Source organism: Carcharodon carcharias, chromosome 6 (assembly GCF_017639515.1).
Source record: "Carcharodon carcharias isolate sCarCar2 chromosome 6, sCarCar2.pri, whole genome shotgun sequence".
NCBI lineage: Eukaryota > Metazoa > Chordata > Chondrichthyes > Lamniformes > Lamnidae > Carcharodon > Carcharodon carcharias.
Window position 1 is genome coordinate 8,983,022 of NC_054472.1, and position 18,086 is coordinate 9,001,107.

Below are 18,086 nucleotides of genomic sequence, written 5' to 3' on the forward strand. Positions count from 1 at the left end.
TTTTCATGTTCTAGCTTTCGATGTGACATTTTATTTGTGTACACTTGTGTAACTTCTGCAAAAATGTTCATGGTGTTAGCATTCGATTTGAATAGTTTGAGAATGACACTCGTATGGGAGGAGCCAAGTGTGAGCCATGGCTGAGTGGACAGCACTTTTGCCTCTTGAATCAGAAGGCTGTCAGTTCAAGACCCACTCCAGAGACTTACGTACAGAAGTTCAGGTTAACACTGCAGTGCAGCACTGAGAGAGTCTTTCGGATGAGATGTTGATCCCGGGCCCTGTCTGCCCCCTCAGGTAGCACTCATTAGAAGAAAAGAGTGGGCTGGGGTCTATGCCCAGAATCCTGGCTAATATTTATCCTTATAATCAGCATCACAGAAACATTATCTGGTCATCATCACGTTGCTGTTTATGTGAGTTTTCTGTGTGTAAATTGGCTGCCACGTTTTCTACGCTGCAACAGCAGCTTCACTTCAGAAAGTACATCATTGGCTGTCTCGTGCTTTGGGACATCCTGTGGTCATGAAAGGCGCCATAGAAATGCAAGCCTTTCTTTTAGTTTAGGTACTCTCTCCCCTCCTTCACAAGAACTCCTTGCCTTTCAAATATTTCCTCCTGGGTATGACTTCACAAATACCATTATAAAAAAAGGACAACCAGAGCAGAAAACAACAGCAGCAGCAATTTCTCTGAGCTTTTCCTCCAGTGTATAAGTTGAGTTGCAGTCTTTGTTTCTTGGATGGTGGGGAGAAGCAGGAAGGATCTTTAACAATCAAATCCTTAAAGTTTCTCTTCAGATTCAGGACAGCCCAGTGGTGACCTTTGGACCCTTTCATTGTACCTTTCAAGTCTATGAACGGCAATTTTAAATGTTTTATTTTTTAATAATGTATTGTTGCATTTCCAAAAACACACAATAAAAACACACTACCTTTTTCTCTAAAACATTTGGGTCACATTAGTAGTGGAAAGGTGGAATCCTGTTGAACAAATAAATATTTCCTTAAAAGAATGGTGATTCTGGCAACCAGCAATTATATAGAAATTACAGCACCAAGGCCATTTGGCCCAGGTAGCCTGTGCTGTTGTTAACACCCCACACGAGCCTCCTCCTGCCCTACTTCATCTCACCCTATCAACATATCACTCTATTCCGTTCTCTCTCATGCACTTACCCAGCTGACGCTTGTGCATCGGTGTGTTTGTGGGTTTGGTGGGGGCTGGTTCCTGTTCAGGAATGCTTGTGGGTAACTTTACCGGGCAAGTAGGTGTAAGGATGCTAGGTGAGGACAGGAATGTGCATTGTTGTGATGTCCCTGAGATTCTCCTGGCGCTCAGTGTACAGGTTCAGAAATGACCACTTGTGTGAGACAATCAAAGGCTACTTTTGCTTATGGTGCCATGCCCTCTGTAGAAATAAACATCTTCAAAGAAGGAGGAAGAAAGTTGTCAAAAGTGACAGACTGAAGAGAAAACGGATTGTACTGGCCTCCACAATATAGTTCCCCGCTTATTACTTGTTTCCTCTTCCACCGATATTTTGTTTGATCTGGCACTGGCGATGTAAATGTCATCCATGCCTGGTTGCCTAAGATGGTAACCACTGGTGTCCTTCTGGCAATGGTGCTCCCTTTAATAACTTACTGCCATCACTTTATTCCATTGGCACTGAGACTTTAGTAGCGTTTACAAGGCCAAATGGTTTACAGATACTTTTCCTGTTTGCTCACCTCTTCCCTGCTTGCCCCCAAACCCGAGATAAGGTCAGGAAACTGTGGGGAAAATTGGGAGGTGGGAGTGAAAACTGTGTCACAAATGATTTGAAAATAACTTGGCAAAATTTGTTAGGATTTGTCTGTCTTTTAAGCACATAACATTTTTCATTTCACCTTCATAGGAAGCCAAATGAGAAAAGTACTGACACAAATAGCAACATCTGTCTAAAGAAAGCTACCATTTCTATTCTCTGCGACACAAGGAGAGTAATCGAGAACTTCGGCTCTGGCTCTATATTGTGAGACCGCAAACATGGAGACAGAATGAAGAACTGACTTCTCATTCGAGCATCTTTCAGAGAGCAAGAGATTTGGTTATATCCATAGTGCCAAAGTTTTACTACTGTAATCAAAAGGGTCTTTGTAAATATTTTTTCTGTTTTTGAACAGATTTGTACAATTTAGGAATTTTATTACATTTATAATTGGTGAGAGTTAAACTTTGCAGATCAGGGTGTGCCCTTAGAGTCCCCATTGGTTTTAGATTTAGTAACCACTACCAGACTCTCTTCATTTGACATCTTTTACACTCACTACTTTTGCAAAAAAAAATCTGAACTCCTAGCCAAAGAGGGCTGAGATACTGACTGACGAAAATTATGTTTGAGTCCAGTAACATCTTTAGGTCTTTGATGTATAAAATGGCAGGAAAAGATATTTTAACAAGCACATTATTAGAAGCTTGATATTGTAAGAGGCTACATTTGTATTGTAATGCAAACTGCTCTAGCCAGCCTTCAGTCAGCTAGAGGTGTGCAATATTGACTTATTTATGTCAGTATACTAACATAATTGAAGTTGCAGTAACTTGTTTCCTCCTATCACAAGATTACATATTCAAAAGAATAAAAAAAAGTGTTGGTCCCCAGTCTGAATTTTTGTAATTATTTTACAAAACTTTGCAATTAACAGAGTAGAGTTCAGGTTATAAGATCTGTTTCTGAATCAAATTTCACAGATGGACAGATGACTGGATAGCTGTGATGATTGAACATTGGACTCTGCAGGGTCTAAATTCACACCTTAATACCCCCCCCCACCCCCCACCGTTTCAGATTCCAATCCCATTAGCCAAGCAGTGGTGACATATTGGGTGAGATTTTAACTTCCTCAAAACCCACCAACATGTTAAAATTGGTCCCATTCACAGGGGAAAATGATCACAGTTAAGATCTATTCTCACCCTGCAGGAAGTATCTATTTCGGGGGAACAGTCAAAAAGATTGGAGCCAGGAGTGACATTTGGAAACGCCTGTACTCACAAAGGGTGGGATGGTAGAAGTTTGGAATTCTGTTCAGCAAATGACAATTGATGCTCGATCGATTGTTAATTTTAAATCCAAGATTTTTTAATCAAACAAAACTTATTAAGGAATATGGGGAAAAGGTGGTGTATGAGGTTAGGTCATAGGTCAGTAATGATCTCAATGGCTGAACAGGCTCCAAGGACTGGCCTCCTATTACTATGTTTGTAGCTGAAAGAAACTGGATTCTGTTTTTATTTTGTTCAGGGATAGTGTTCAAATTGCAACAGCAAAAGAAACACTGTGCTTCATTGTTATAAAAAAACTGAGCTGGCAAGGGTAAATAAACACAAATCATTGGAAGAGGGATAATGCAGCGGTAAGTTTATGTTGCAGTTAAAGGCAACAAGAAGTTTCAGGTAAAATCAAGACATTCTGATGCATGACTTTGAGTCGAAATGCTGGGTGTACGGTTACACTTTCACTGCAGCTTAATAACAAAAAATGCTAGTGATCCCAAATTATAATCACATTTAATATCATCATTGAGTTTACTATTGCACATGCATGTGTTATGCTAACAACTCGAACTGACTAAATGAAAGCATCATCTTATTAGGTTCCACTGTTACAATATATGTAGGACCACATGGATTTTTTAAAATAATGCTCATTAGCTACTTTACATAACTCCATTACATTGTGGTTTTTCTAATTGAACGTCCCTCTTATTTCTCCAGGTAGGCCATATTTACTGGTGCAAAATCCAATTTTTACACCAAGAACAGCCAGCCCTTTTGATTGGCACCCACCCACCACCTTAAACACTTACTCCCTCCTCACAGTGGCAGCAGCGTGTATCATCTACAAGATGCACTGCAGCATCTTACCAGAGCTCGTACGACAGCAACTTCCAAACCCACGACCGCTACCACCCAGAAGGACAAAGGCAGCAGACACATGGGAACACCACCGCCTGGAAGTTCCACTCCAAGCCACTCACCATCCTGACTTGGAAATACATCAGCCGTTCCTTCACTGTTGCTGGGTCAAAATCCTGGAACTCCCTAACAGCACTGTGGGTGTACCTACACCACATGGACTGTAGTGGTTCAAGGTAGCAGTTCACCATTGCCTTCTCAAGGGCAATTGGGGATGGGCAATAAACACTGGCCCAGCCAGCGACACCCACGTCCCGTGAACGAATAAAAAAAAATGCACCATGACATCAGAATAGTAAAAAGCTACAAAACCAAACCAGCCCTGTCAAGTTTAATAATTAACCCTGCTCTCTTTGGGATACCAAAATTTTCACTGCAATTTTGTTTTCTAGAATTACAGTGACTGAACTTGTATTAATCACTTTTCTGTTGTAAAGCATTTTAAAACACCCTTTTGCTAGAAAAGGGAATTTATGCAGAAGATTAATTACTGAGTTATTGCATTAGACAGACCTATGCCAAAAAAGAATTAAACCATATCTCAATTGTATTCACTTTATAATCACTCCGGTTTAATTGTTAACAAATCTGGACTCATCAAATAATTGCATTTAACAAGGCAATTTCTAACCAGAAGAATGATTTACAAATTAATTATTGGATGAAATGTGGGGGTGGTGGGGCAGAAAGCTGGGGTGAGGGGTACGTTTACAGAAATAATGTAACTTTATTAACCCCAATGATAGGTAAGAACAGAATTTGCTGTCTTGTTAAGTTCCTGAACTAGCACTCTGCTTTTGGAATGTTTTGATTTTACTTCTGTTTAGCTTGATATGACCAAACTCGGCATTAACTGATCGAATTATCACTTGTGCACACTCCTGCTAATTGTATTATCATCGCTCAGCTACTTGCTCAGAACTGAATGGAATGGTGACTCAGTTTGTCACTATGTGGAATCCTTTGAACGTTATCAACCCAGCTTTCTTATTGTTTGTGTTCACAATTCCACCCCAGCTGTGATTCAAAAGGCTTGTGTTGAGGTAAACATGAACAAGATGCTTCTTGAGGAGAGCACTGATTTTTCTTTTTATTCATTCATGGCACATGGTTATCGCTGGCAAGGATGGCATTTACTGCCCATCCATTATTGTCCTTGAGAAGATGGTGGTGAGCCACATTTTTGTACCACTGCTGTCCATGTGGTGTAGGTACATCTACAGTGCTGTCCAGCAGGGAGTTCCAGGAATTTGACCCAGCAACAGTAAGGAACAGCTTTATAGCTCCAACTCAGGATGGTGAGTGATTTAGAGGTGGTGGTTTTCTCATGCATCTGCTGCTCTTCTAGATGACAGAAGCCACAGGTTCAGGAGGTGTAGTCGAAGGAGCCTTTGCAAGTTGGTGTCTGGAGCATAGGTGCATTTTCTTTTTTTACCGTGGTATAAAAGTAGAACACACGTTCTGAAAGTTTCTAACTTCAGGGTCATACATTGGTAGCACTCATCACTTACTTAACTGCCTATCTAACATCTGTTGGTTCATACCAAACCTTGGAAGGAACTTTTCAGGTGGCACTGTTTAAATGAATGACATTTTAGTTCAGTTACATTGTTGTTGCAAAGCAGTTTACTCTAACTGGCACAACAAAATCAGAATTACCTGGAAAAACTCAGCAGGTCTGGCAGCATCGGCGGAGAAGAGTTGACGTTTTGAGTCCACATGACCCTTGAACAGAACTGGTTCCAGTTCTGTTGAAAGGCCATGAGGACTCGAAACGTCAACTCTTTTCTTCTCTGCCAATGCTGCCAGACCTGCTGAGTTTTTCCAGGTAATTCTGTTTTTCTTTTGGATTTCCAGCATCCACAGTTTCTTGTTTTTATTTTTTTTACTCTAACTGGCTGTGCCATTCCTGATCTTCAGTACTTCATGCCAGTGCTACTTCCACAGTGGGTGGGTGAAGTGTTCTAACTCCCACATTCTAATTTAGCACAAAAAAGTCAGCCAAAAGCAATCGGATAACAAGTCTTTCATGACATAATGAAAAACAACTACTGTTCGTATACTTCCAAGAAAGAGAAAATAGTTTGTTTCTAAATTTTTGCCAGTTTTCAACAGAACATGAACATTACAGAAGATCTATGGGACATGAAATTTTTCATGAGTAAAATCTTAGCAGAAAATAAGTGACTCAGTTGTTGTGAAGTAAGCTGTAAATTCAACTGTCTTTCATTATGCTGCTTTCAATTTCATAAGTTCCTTTGCTTAGTCATACTATGTCGCTTTTCTGAGTTACCCAACTAATTACAAAATGACGTGTAAATTTGCATGTTGTTAAAACATACAAGTTACTCATGGAATTGCTATACACCGATATCCTGCGCAAGTCTTCTGCCCAATTTGATATCCAACATCCTTTTGAGGTCAAATAATTAAAATAATTAATTTTGGGACCTATGGCTGTCTAGCTTTTTAAAATATCGCTACTGGAAATAAACTTTTTTTTTTTACATGTCCTACTCAATGTGCCAGATTGTGAGGCAGAAATAAATGGGCTGTTAACTTTAATCTAATATTTCCTTTATCATTTCTGAGCAAACTTTTTTGCGCATGAGAATAATAGTTGCTCATAATCTTTCTGCATTTTTTGTCATATTCATTACCTTAAGTAGTTTACAAATAAATCTGAACTAAGAGTATAATATAATATTTTTTCTGTTTTCTTCCAACATATCTAAATATGTTTTGTTGATTTTTGTATTAGTGGGTTTTCACATCTAATTGGAAAATGTGCCTTGGAATTGAATTAGGGTATACTTTTCCTGATAATTGTGCTTTTTTCCCCCTTTCACTAGTGAGGAACAGTCAACACATTCTAAATACCAGTGATCTGTATGTCAGTTTAATACTTCCTGGTATAAGCGTTCTGGTTAAAGGTGATGCTTTATTGTAATTGTACTGAAGACATAGAGCTTATTGAAATTTTGTGCACGTCTCCATCATATTTTCAGATTATCCTTGTAGTTGCCATTTCCAATGTGAATGAAATAATGTTCCACCTCAACTAGTGTCAAAGCATTTGGACTGCTTTTGCCATCTGTGTTCTACACAATGACTGAAGCTTAATTTTGAACAATTTATCAACTTGCTAATTTGGTCTTGTTTTGAGAGGGGGGCGGGGCAGGGGAGAAATTTCCATTCTTTGTATTCCCTTGTTTGATCTTAAACCAAAGTTATGAGTTTTTCAACTGATGAACATCAGACAGACCTGTTCAATGTTTGCCTTCCAGCACCACATGTTTTGAAGTAGCTTGTGCCTACTCTTGAGTTTGTCACACCTTAAGCCATTCCTTGATCATAATGAATAGGTAGTGTTTTCCAAGTTAGTGTCTGTATCACACCTGGGCTTCTGTGAAGTGAGGAAAAGCGGAGGAGGGTAATTTTCTTCTCTTCTTCCCTTGCCCCGTGCTTTCCTTAAGGGGAGGGGGTCATCATATCCACCATCCAGCTAAGATCTGTTGGAGACAGTTTGGGTAAGCACTAAGTTAATGACATTAGCCTGTTTTATAGTTTTGAATATGCTTTTTAGCAGCTTCAAGGTATGTGAACCTGTTGAAAATTTTGGTATTGTAAAAGTGTAGCCTCACCAAAATCTTATAATTGGTCCTGTAGTTCCATCCATAGGTATGTGAACTGAAAAATCTATTTGTTCTAAAATAGATATTCTCAGAACCCAGGTGAAGTAAATTAGAAGGCAGGTCCCTTGCTCGAATACTAACATTCTGAGAGTTGGACACAAGATCTTAGCTTTCAAGTTGTTTAGCTGTTAGAGAAGAAGCCACAAACTTTTCTGAGGGATGGAACTGCTGAGGTATTTCGTGAGGTTGAGGGAGTTTATTATTTTTGCAACTCATCACTCTTTGCTTCTTTGGCTGTTATTTCCTAAAAAGGAGAGTGTTGTTTTGGGAGTGTGGAGCCCATGCGTGTCCTCAATTCAGGTGATGGTGCAGCTTTAGTGACATTTCATGGTCACTGGATCTAAATGCACGTCAATGTTCTCAAGCGATAATACTTCTGATTGTATTCCTAAGTTATAATCTGAAATGTAAAATAAAAATACATTGGTCTGTCTTAACAGTCCAGCTTTTATGATTCATGCTTCATTCATATTTTGTAAACAGCTGATCTTATTCATAATATCTACACATTGTTAAACAGCAGGGTTTATTTTTAACTTTTGCATAAGGATTAGTCAAGAAGTGTAGAAATCAATTTCCTCAAAATGGGATCTTGTTCATTACAGCAGTTTCTTATTTATTCATTCACGGGATGAGGGATTCACTGGCTGGGCCAGCATTTATTGCTGATCCCTAATTGCCCTTGAGAAGGTGGTGGTGAGCTACCTTCTTGAACTGCTGCAGTCCATGTGGTGTAGGTACATGGACTACACCACATGGACTGCATGTTAGGGAGGGAGTTCCGGGATTTTGACCCAGCGACAGTGAAGGAACGGCGATATATTTCCAAGTCAGGATGGTGAGTGGCTTCACAGCAAGTAATTAAGAAGGCTAATGGAATGCAATCCTTTCTTATGAGAGGAATTGAACATAAAAGTAAGGATGTTATGCTTCGGTTATACATGGCATTGATGAAACCAGATCTTGATTAGTGTGCAGTTTTGGTCTCCTTAGTTAAGGAAGGATGTAAGACCGATGGAGGAGGTTTACTAGATTGATACCTGGAATGATTGGGTTGTCTAATGAGGAAAGGTTGGACAGACTGAGCGTGTTTCCACTGGAATTTAGAAGAATGGGGGTGTGACTTGATTGAAGTGTATAAGGTCCTGGACGGTCTTCACAAGGTGGAGATGGAAAGAATGTTTCCTCTTGTGGGTTAGTGCAGAGCTAGGAGGCACTGTTTTAAAATTAGGGGTTGTCCTTTTAGGACAGAGATGAAGAGAATTTTTTTCTCTGAGGGGGTTGTGTAACTTTGGAACTCTGCCTCAGAAGGTAGTGGGGGCAGGGTCATTGAATATTTTTAAGGTGGAGGTAGATAGATTCCTGTCAGGCAAGGGAATCAAAGGTTATCGGTTGTAGATGGGAATGTGGAATTCCAAACACAAACATACCTTGTTGAATGGTGGAGCAGGCTCGAGGGGCCAAATGTCCTACTCCTGCTCCTATTTCATATGTTCATAAGTAAATTGGCTTGGAAGGGAACTTGAAATTGATGTTCCCATGCCCTCCTCTTTCTAAGTGGTAGAGGTTGCAGGTTTGGAAGGTGCTGCTGAAGGAGCCTTGGTGAGTTGCTGCAATGCATCTTGGAGATGGTACACACTAATGCCATGATGCATTGATGGTGGAGAAGAGAATGTTTAAAGTGGTGGATGGGGTGCCGATTATGTGGACTGTTTTTTCCTGGATGGTGTCAAACTTCTTGAGCATTGTTGGAGTCGCACTCATCCAAGCAAGTGGAGAGTATTCCATCACACTCCTGACTTGTACTTTGTAGATGGTGGACAGGCTCTGGGGAGTCAGGGGGTGAGTTACTTAATGCATAATTCCCATCCTCTGACCTGCTCTTGTAGCCGCAGTATTTACATGGTTGGTCCAGCTCAGTGGTCGATGCTAACCCCCCAGGATGTTGATCGTGGGAGATTCAGCAAGGGTAATACCATTGAATGTCAAGGGGAGATAGTTAGATTCTCTCATGTTGGAGATGGTCATTGCCTGGCACTTGTATGGCACGAATGTTACTTGCCGCTTATCAGCCCAAGCTTGAACGTTGTCCAGGCCTTACCTCATCTGGGCACAAACTGCATCGGTATCTGAGGAGTTGCAAATGGTGCTGAACATTGTGTATTCATCAGCGAACATCCCCACTTCTGACCTCGATGGAGGGAATTTATTGGATATGGCTTCCTGTGATAATCCATCTTTCTTTCACGTGGTATTTTAGGAAGTCATTACATCTTATTCTCTCTCTGTATCTTAAGTTTACAGATGAAATTCTAAAATGTATATTGCGGTTAAATAAGTTTACAATTTAATTGGGAAATTGCATTTGATTGTTCATTAAATAGAATTTGAGAAATCATCCCGTCAGTAGTTCTGTGTAACAGGACATGACACTTAATAAGCTCCGCACAGTTTGGCTTCTTTGACTTGGTCGTTGGAGGTACAGGAAAATCATACCGCCAAATTATTGAAAATATGTTCATTCTTTATGAATTGATGAAACTTTAGTTGGAGGGTGGGGAGGAAAACTTGGAAGTTACTGAAAGTATAGTTTGCAATAATTGATGTAAATCTTGTGATTCCCACAGTGGTTATTTTAGTGTTGTTCCCCCCACCCCCACTTCCTTGGATTTTGCAAATGGCAAAGCACTATTTCAGGAGGTGGCCAAGAGACATTTTGAGGTGATTTGCTGTAAGTGTTTTGAACTGAATTCTATCCACGTATCGTACCTGAGGGAAATGTTCTATTACGTCTGAATCAAAGTGATGCTTTTGTCACTCGGGTGTAAACTAGTTGATTCTCCAACTGGTGTGATGTATGCAGAATGCAGAAAGATGAATGTTCCCAATTCTTTGATTTATGAAAATGCTGGATTAAGTATTACAGTAGTTATTCTTTAAATGGTTGTATTAAACCATGTGCCTTGGTAATTTTTATTTCATATGCACAGTGTTTCTCTGTAGCCATTTGGTGTTGTAAGATGAATTTATTCATGGATAATAATCTTTGGATGTTTGTTGATCGGTGGACATTTTTTAAAAAATCTTACAATACTAACATATAAATTGCTCCAGAACACCATTCACATTTACCTGCTCTGCATTATGTAGATTAGCTGAAGTCAGATGATGATGCTCTAATAAAATATTACCCAAGTTGAATATATAAGCCATAGCAAAAACTATTACAGGGCTAATACTAATATTTCTTTTGAATCCTATTTGTTAAGTCGATGGTTAGTATCAATCTTACTGAGTACAATTATTAGAGTGATCCAGCTGATTGGCTGTGTCCTGACCAGAAGGTCCACTCAAACAGTGTCCATATATTTGAGAGAAGCCAGCAAAGGCCCATGACACAGACACCCAGCTCTGAGATAAATAGTACAATTCACGGATCATCGCACGTTCAATCTGCAAAAGCAGTGTTCACTATTTATAAAACAATTAGCACTTGGCAGGTTTGTAAATGGCCCATTTGAAATAAAAACCTAATCGACATTTTGGGAGACAATTATGGAGAAACAGAAACCCTTACCTGGAAAGTTAGATGATAAGATTTGTATCAAGAAAATGTGCTCTGTGATTATAAGCCAACTTCAAGATTTTTGACCAGGCTTTTTCTTAGGGCATTGTGTTCTAAAATGGAAGGTGTGATACACCAGTAGTGGCATTTTTTTTTCCTCAAATGTTTCTGTATCGGCAATATTTTACATATTCTGCCAAAATAATGGTTCTGTGGACATGCTGAATGTATTATCTCTGGATTGTTTTGGGATTCCAAATGCAAACATGGCCCTGTGGCATTCCAAACCTCACAGTCAATGTCCATAATCAATGTTGCATCAACTGAAAACAATTAAAACATGTAAATATTCTGGATTACTAGTCCTGTGACATTGCTACTATGCCACCATTAAGTTAGCAGTACAGTTTTTACCTCCTTCCTTCGCAAGCTTTAAAAATCTAAAGTATCTTTTTTCATGCAGAGCTGCTCAGTGCTGGTTGGTCCAGCAAAAACAAAGGCTTGCATTTCTGTAGTGCCTTTCACAACCTCAAGACATCCCAAAGCACTTGCCAGCCAATGAAGTACTTTTGAAGTGTATTCACTGATGTAATGATGAAGCGCAGCAACCAACTTACACACGGCAAACTCCCACAAATAGCCAAGTGATAAGGATCAGATTTTTTATTAATGTTGGTTACAGAATTGTTACCATGCAGAAGGAGCTCATTCAGCCCATCATGGCTGCACCAACTCTCTGACTGAGCAATTCACTTAGTGCCGTCTCCCCCACCCTTCTTTTCCATAACCCTACACATTCTTCCCTTTCAGATAACAGTCTGATTCCCTTTTGAACGCCTCGATTGAACCTGCCTCCACCACACTCTCAGGCAGTGCACCCCAGACACCAACCACTCACCAGGCAAAAAGGTTTTTCCCCATATCATCTCTGCCCCACCTCCGGCTAAGCACCCCAAATTGGCCAGGACACCAGGGATTTTTTTTCCCTGCTCTTCAAAATAGTGCCATGGGATCCTTTACATTCACCGGAAAGAGCAGACAGTTTAATATCTAATGGCTTCAACAAAAAAAGTCAGCAGAAACTACCAAGAAACAAGTCAAACGTTCTTGGAAAAATAATGGCATAATTCATGTGCAAATTAGTCAGCAAGTTCAGGGCTGTGTTGTCCAAGACTAACCGCTGGCCAAATGTGCCAAATTGATGCTCTTCCTCAGATGACAGATTATAGTAAAATAGAAATTGGGATCCTACAGTATTTTTATTCATTCGAGGGATGTGGATGTGGGTGTCGCTGGCTGGGCCAGTATTTATTGCCCATCTCCAGTTACCCTTGAGAAGGTGATGGTGAGCTGCCTTCTTGAACCACTGCAGTCCACGTGGTGTAGGTATACCCACTGTGCTGTTAGGGAGGGAGTTCCAGAATTTTGATCCAGCGACAGTGAAGGAACGGCGATATATTTGCAAGTCAGGATGGTGAGTGGCTTGGAGGGGAACTTCCAGGTGATGGTGTTCCCATGTACCTGATGCTCTTGTCCTTCTAGATGGTAGTGGTTGTGGGTTTGGAAGTTGCTGTCTAAGGTGCCTTGGTGAATTTCTGCAGTGCATCTTGTAGGTGGTACATGCTGCTGCTACTATGCATCAGTGGTGGAGAAAGTGAATGTTTGTGGTTGGGGTACCAACCAAGTGGACTGCTTTGTCCTGGATGGTGTTGAGCTTCTTGAGTGTTGTGGGAGCTGCACGCATCCAGGTAAGTGGAGAGTATTCCATAGCACTCCTGACCTGTGCCTTGTAAATAGTGGACACACTTTGGAGAGTCAGGAGGTGAGTTACACGCCGCAGGATTCCTAGCCTCTGACCTGCTCTTGTAGTTATTGGATTGAGGATGCAGCTCCAGATTCTGGCACAATCCATGACCATATCAAAAGTAAGCAGAAAACCCTGCAAGAGAAACAAGCCTTAACATTAAAAAAAACTAGCCCATCCCAATTAAGGGATGTGGTAAAAATGTCCCTATTGATAGAAGTAAAGACATGGTGAAATATTTTATCTGCCAAATCAGAACTGGATGCTGTGTAGTAATCACATTTTTGACAGAGCGGCTGTCACCATGCAGGGCACCATTTAGTACTGTCCCTCAATCCTAGATCATCTCTGGGAGATCAGTATAAGATTCAGTCCATCCTTTGCATATATTTTGTATCAGTACAACTGCAACTACACTTCAAAAGTATCTAATTGATTGTGAAGCACTTTGAGCTGTCCAGTGGTCACAAAAAATGCTACACAGATGCATTTTTCTTGGGAAAAGGAAAAGTACTTTCCACGTGGCGAATATGGTGACCCGATTGCCACAAGCTTAGCCAGTATTGAATTTTCACACCGGTTCAGTGGATGAAGAGAGACTCTGTGAGTTGTCAGTCTCTAGAATTTGTCAATTTACGCTGTTCCACCGAAACCTCTCACCGAAGGCCTCGCATCCTCAGCTTTCACGTTATTTTGAAAAGCTTGTTGGATCAGTTAGTGCAGCACCCATCAACCTCTCCAACCCAGAAAGGGAACAACTTGAACTGTCTCGTTCTTCTTAAGGTATTTTAAATTTGTACAATACATCCTTACTTTTCCTTTTGGTCTCTTAATCCAATCTTTCCCTTTCTTTCCGTGCCTGCTTTGACACTAATTCACCCTTGTTCTCCAGCTTTCTCAATCTCTAAATCTCATGGTTTAAAGAGACAGACCATTGATTCCCTTGTTCACTCAGGTCTCAGATGCCCCATTGTCCTCAGAGCACTGTTATCAGCTCCCGCTGCTAGCAAGTTATAGAGCAAAATTATATTTAAGCTGAAGGGAGTGGGAAGAAGTCTAATTCATGAGGCCCATGCTCCAGCAAGAGCTGGATGTTTATGCCATTTTGTTGAGGCTTCCCCAGGTCTTCAGCTACAGCAGGCGATCAGGAAAACCCATCAAAATTCCCTGATGATCTAGGGCTGGATAAAGCTAATCAGCTATGATGAAGAGTAGAATTTCTTCTTGGATGGGAAGAGAGGATTTCCTTTTCTATTTAATTGTTCCTATCACCCTCCCCTGACCCATGGTCACAAAACCTAGTCCAAGTTAACACTCTCGGCATACATGCAGGCTCTTGAACTTTGGAAGCATCACAGTTTTGTCCTCCCAGGTCCCGCTCACCTCCGCACACTGGGCAACGGTCAGGTGAATGCAAGCTCCTCTGGAAATCTGGGTGGACTTTCCCCTATCCGAGATATTTGAAGCAAATTGTAGCATCAAAACTGGTACGGGATTGATGCTGGAACCTTCTGGCCCGTAGGATCTAAGTACAACATGTGGCTCTGCCTTTTACCCAATGGACTGAATGAGGAGCTTCTTTAAAACAACAACTTGTATTTATATAGCCCCTTGAACATCGCTTGTGCCAAGCGATCTTAAAGGAGCATTAAAAAGCAAAATTGGACAAGCCATGTAAGGCAACACTAGAGCAGATTTGGGCTGTCGACTGATTAAATGTATTCCTGAAGGTTTCATCACGCTCCAGCCATTAGTCGGCCAACACATCCATCTTTATAATGCACTGCCTTCCTACTCTAATTGGAAAGCAAAAAGACTCATTGCCCAATTGGATGATTCTTGAGTCAGCCAAACAGCCTCCCCACCCCACCCCCCCCCCACCACCATTTTCAATACTTTTGTATCTGGTAAAGAGAAATATTCAAAGAAAAAGAGAGAAGAAACAATCTTTTTTAATATCCCACTGATTTTTCTCCCGGGTTCCACACAGCAGTGTCCAGGAGATTGATCCTCAATTCGTGGAGACTTCAGGCCAATCCTGGAAGGTTGGCAACCATAAGGCAGATAGCCAAAAGCTTGGTCAAAGAGGTAGATTTTAAGGAGTGTCTTAAAGGAGTAAAGAGAGGCAGAGAGGTATAGGAAGAGAATTCTAGAGTTTAGGACCCAGGCAGCTGAAAGCACAGGCGTCAACGATGGAGTGATTCAAATCAAGAACATTCAGAAGGCCAGAATTAGAGGGGTGCAGATTATCTCAGAGGACTGTGTGACTGGAGGACATTTCAAAGATAGGGAGGGGGGAGCCATGGAGGAATCTCTTTTTAAAGTTCCACAATTGTTGCTTTTGAAGAGCGTTGAGATGTTGCAGGGTTATCACCTCAAGCGCATTAGCTCCCCCTCTCTCTAATAGGAAAACAAAAAAATACACAGCTCAGGAAACAAAGTGGCTGTCAGCTCACTGCATTTATTCAGCTCCTGGGAATACCTCACCCAGCTGTTCCTCTGTAGTCCCTGTAGCCAGCTTGTCTTTTCAAAGACTTTGTTCCAATCTGACAACACCAAATGCAAATATTTTTAACTTGTTTTAAAACTGAAACACAAACCCTTCTCTTCATGGATAAAATACGCTGGCTTCAACAATTTCAGATCATCATCTCTGCCCCTTTCAGACAGCAACAGTTGATGATTCTGCTGTTTCTATTTCCACCTCCCCAAGGCCCACCTTTTGTTGTTTCACTTGTCCTATTACCATCATCCCTTTTGCCATTTCATCTCTCCAGCCTTCCCCTATAATGGACCTTCCCTTTACTTCTTTCCTCCCCACCTTCCCCTATCTCTATACTTGCTTGAAACCTGTCACAAGTCTAACTTATCCCAGATCGGGTGAAAGGTCATCAAACTGAAACATTAACTATTTCTCACTCCACAAAAGCTGCCTGAGCAGGCTCAGTATTTCCAGCACTTTCTGTTTTAGTTTTAGATTTCCAGCATCTGCAGTATTTTCATTTTATATGTAATACATTTTACCTCCATAGCATTACCCATCCCCCACCCTTACCTCTCCACCTGGCTTTGTTATCTTGGGACTTGGCTATACCACTGCCCTCCTGTTAGCCTCCTAAGCTATCCCCTCTGTAAACTTGAGGTCATCCAAAGCACTGCTGTCCATGTCCTAACTCACGTCGTCCCATTCAACTGTTATGCCTGTGGTCGCTGTCCTACGTTGGCTCCAAGTTAACCAATGCCTAGATTTCAAAATTCCCATCCTTGTTGATACATCTCTTCATATCCTCACCCCTTCCTTATCTCTGTAACCTCCTCCAGCCTAACAACTCTCCGAGATCTATGCGCTCATCCAATTCTGGCCTCTTTAGCATTTCTGATTTTAATCGCTCTGCCATTGATAGCAGTGCCCTGAGTCCTGGAACTCCCCCCGTAAACATCTCCACCTCTCCTCCTTTTAAGATGCTTCTTAAAACTTACCTCTTTATATGGTTTGGTGTCAAATTTTATTTTCTAATGCTCCTTTGAGGCACCTTGAGAGATTTTGTTACATTAAAGACACTACATAAATTGTTCGGATAAGGTCAGCCAATCCCAATCCCATTCATTCAGTTCCTGGACAGGCAGATTTCCTCAATCTGTACAGTCCGTTTCTAAAACTTCAAGACATTTGGAAAACTGACCCGTCAAGAGATTTCAGAACACAACTGGGATTGATTGGTGCTCTGCTTTATAGAACATGGCCTTATACTGCTCTGTGACTCAGTTCACTGTCACCAGTAAACTCAGCACAAGTTAGTAGATTTGTCCATTGAGGTTGGCAGAGGAAGTCAAATGGTGAGGGAGTATTGCCCATTTAGGTTTTGTAGTAAAATTATGCCAGAGGTCTTCATGATCCCACCTCTGAGCCAGAAGCTCCAGATTCAAGTCCCACTTCAGGACTTGATGGCCACAGTAGGTGTGTTCATAATGTGGCCAAACAGGTTGATCATCGGCCTGTAAGTCCTTCCAATACGCCTGATGACAGGTAATAAGAGCAGGAGTTTCCTGGTCAGACATATGACCATACGTTTTTTTAAAATTCCTTTACAGGATGTGGGCATCATTGGCTAGGCCAGCATTTATTGTCTATTCCTAATTGCCCTTGAGAAGGTGTGAACATGCGAATTAGGAGGAGTAGGCCATTCAGCCCCTCAAGCCTGCTTCACCATTCAACGAAATCATGGCTGATGTGATTTTAACCTTATACCCACCTAACCCCGATAACCTTTCACTCACTTGCTCAGCAAGAATCTATCTACCTCTGCCTTAAAGATATTCAAGACTCTGCCACAACCATCTTTCGAGGAAGCAAATTCCAAAGTCTCAACCCTCTGAGTGAAAAAATTTTCCTCATCTGTCCTAAATGTCCTTATTTTGACAGTAACCCCGAGTTCTAGATTCTCAAGAGAAAATATCCTTTACACATTCGCCCTGCCAAGACCCCTCAGGATTTTGTGTTTCAATCAAATTGCCTCTTACGCTTCTAAGCTCCAATGAATACAAGCCTAGCCTATCCAGTCTTTCCTCATTAACCTGCCCATTCCAGATATTAATCTAGTAAACCTTCTTTTAACTGCTTCTAACACATTTACATCTTTCCCTAAATAAGGAGACCAATTCTGTTCACAATACTCCAGATGTGGTCTCACCAGTGTCCTGTATAACTGAAGCATAACCTCCCTACTCTTGTATTCAGTCCCCCTCACAATAAATTATAACACTCTAGTAGTTTTCCTAATTACTTGCTGCACCTGCAAACTAACCTTTTGTGATTCATGCACTAAGACACCCGGATCCCTCTGCATCTGAGTTCTTCAATCTCTCACCCTTTAGATATGCCTTTTTTATTCTTCCTGCCAAAAAGGACCACCTCACATTTTCCTACATCACTCCATTTGCCAGATCTTTGCTCACTCACCTAAACTATATAGATCCTTTTGTAGCCTCCTTACATCCTCTTCAAAACTTACTTTCCTATCTACCTTTGTGTCATCAGCAAATTTAGCAACCATACCAT

At 41.0% G+C, this 18,086-nt stretch overlaps 2 protein-coding genes across 6 annotated transcripts in view; both read left to right on the plus strand.

The window, feature by feature from the left end:
• zhx2a (zinc fingers and homeoboxes 2a) overlaps positions 1-2,646 on the plus strand; it is an 81,240-nt gene extending 78,594 nt beyond the window's left edge. For all 5 annotated transcript variants that reach the window (XM_041189552.1, XM_041189553.1, XM_041189556.1 and 2 more), the window contains one exon: positions 1,901-2,646. The gene's annotated coding sequence lies outside the window, so the exon portion shown is untranslated. The remainder of the gene's footprint in view (positions 1-1,900) is intronic.
• The window catches only part of tbc1d31 (TBC1 domain family, member 31), a 167,337-nt gene that overhangs the window by 78,571 nt on the left and 70,680 nt on the right, over positions 1-18,086 (plus strand). The window lies entirely within an intron of this gene.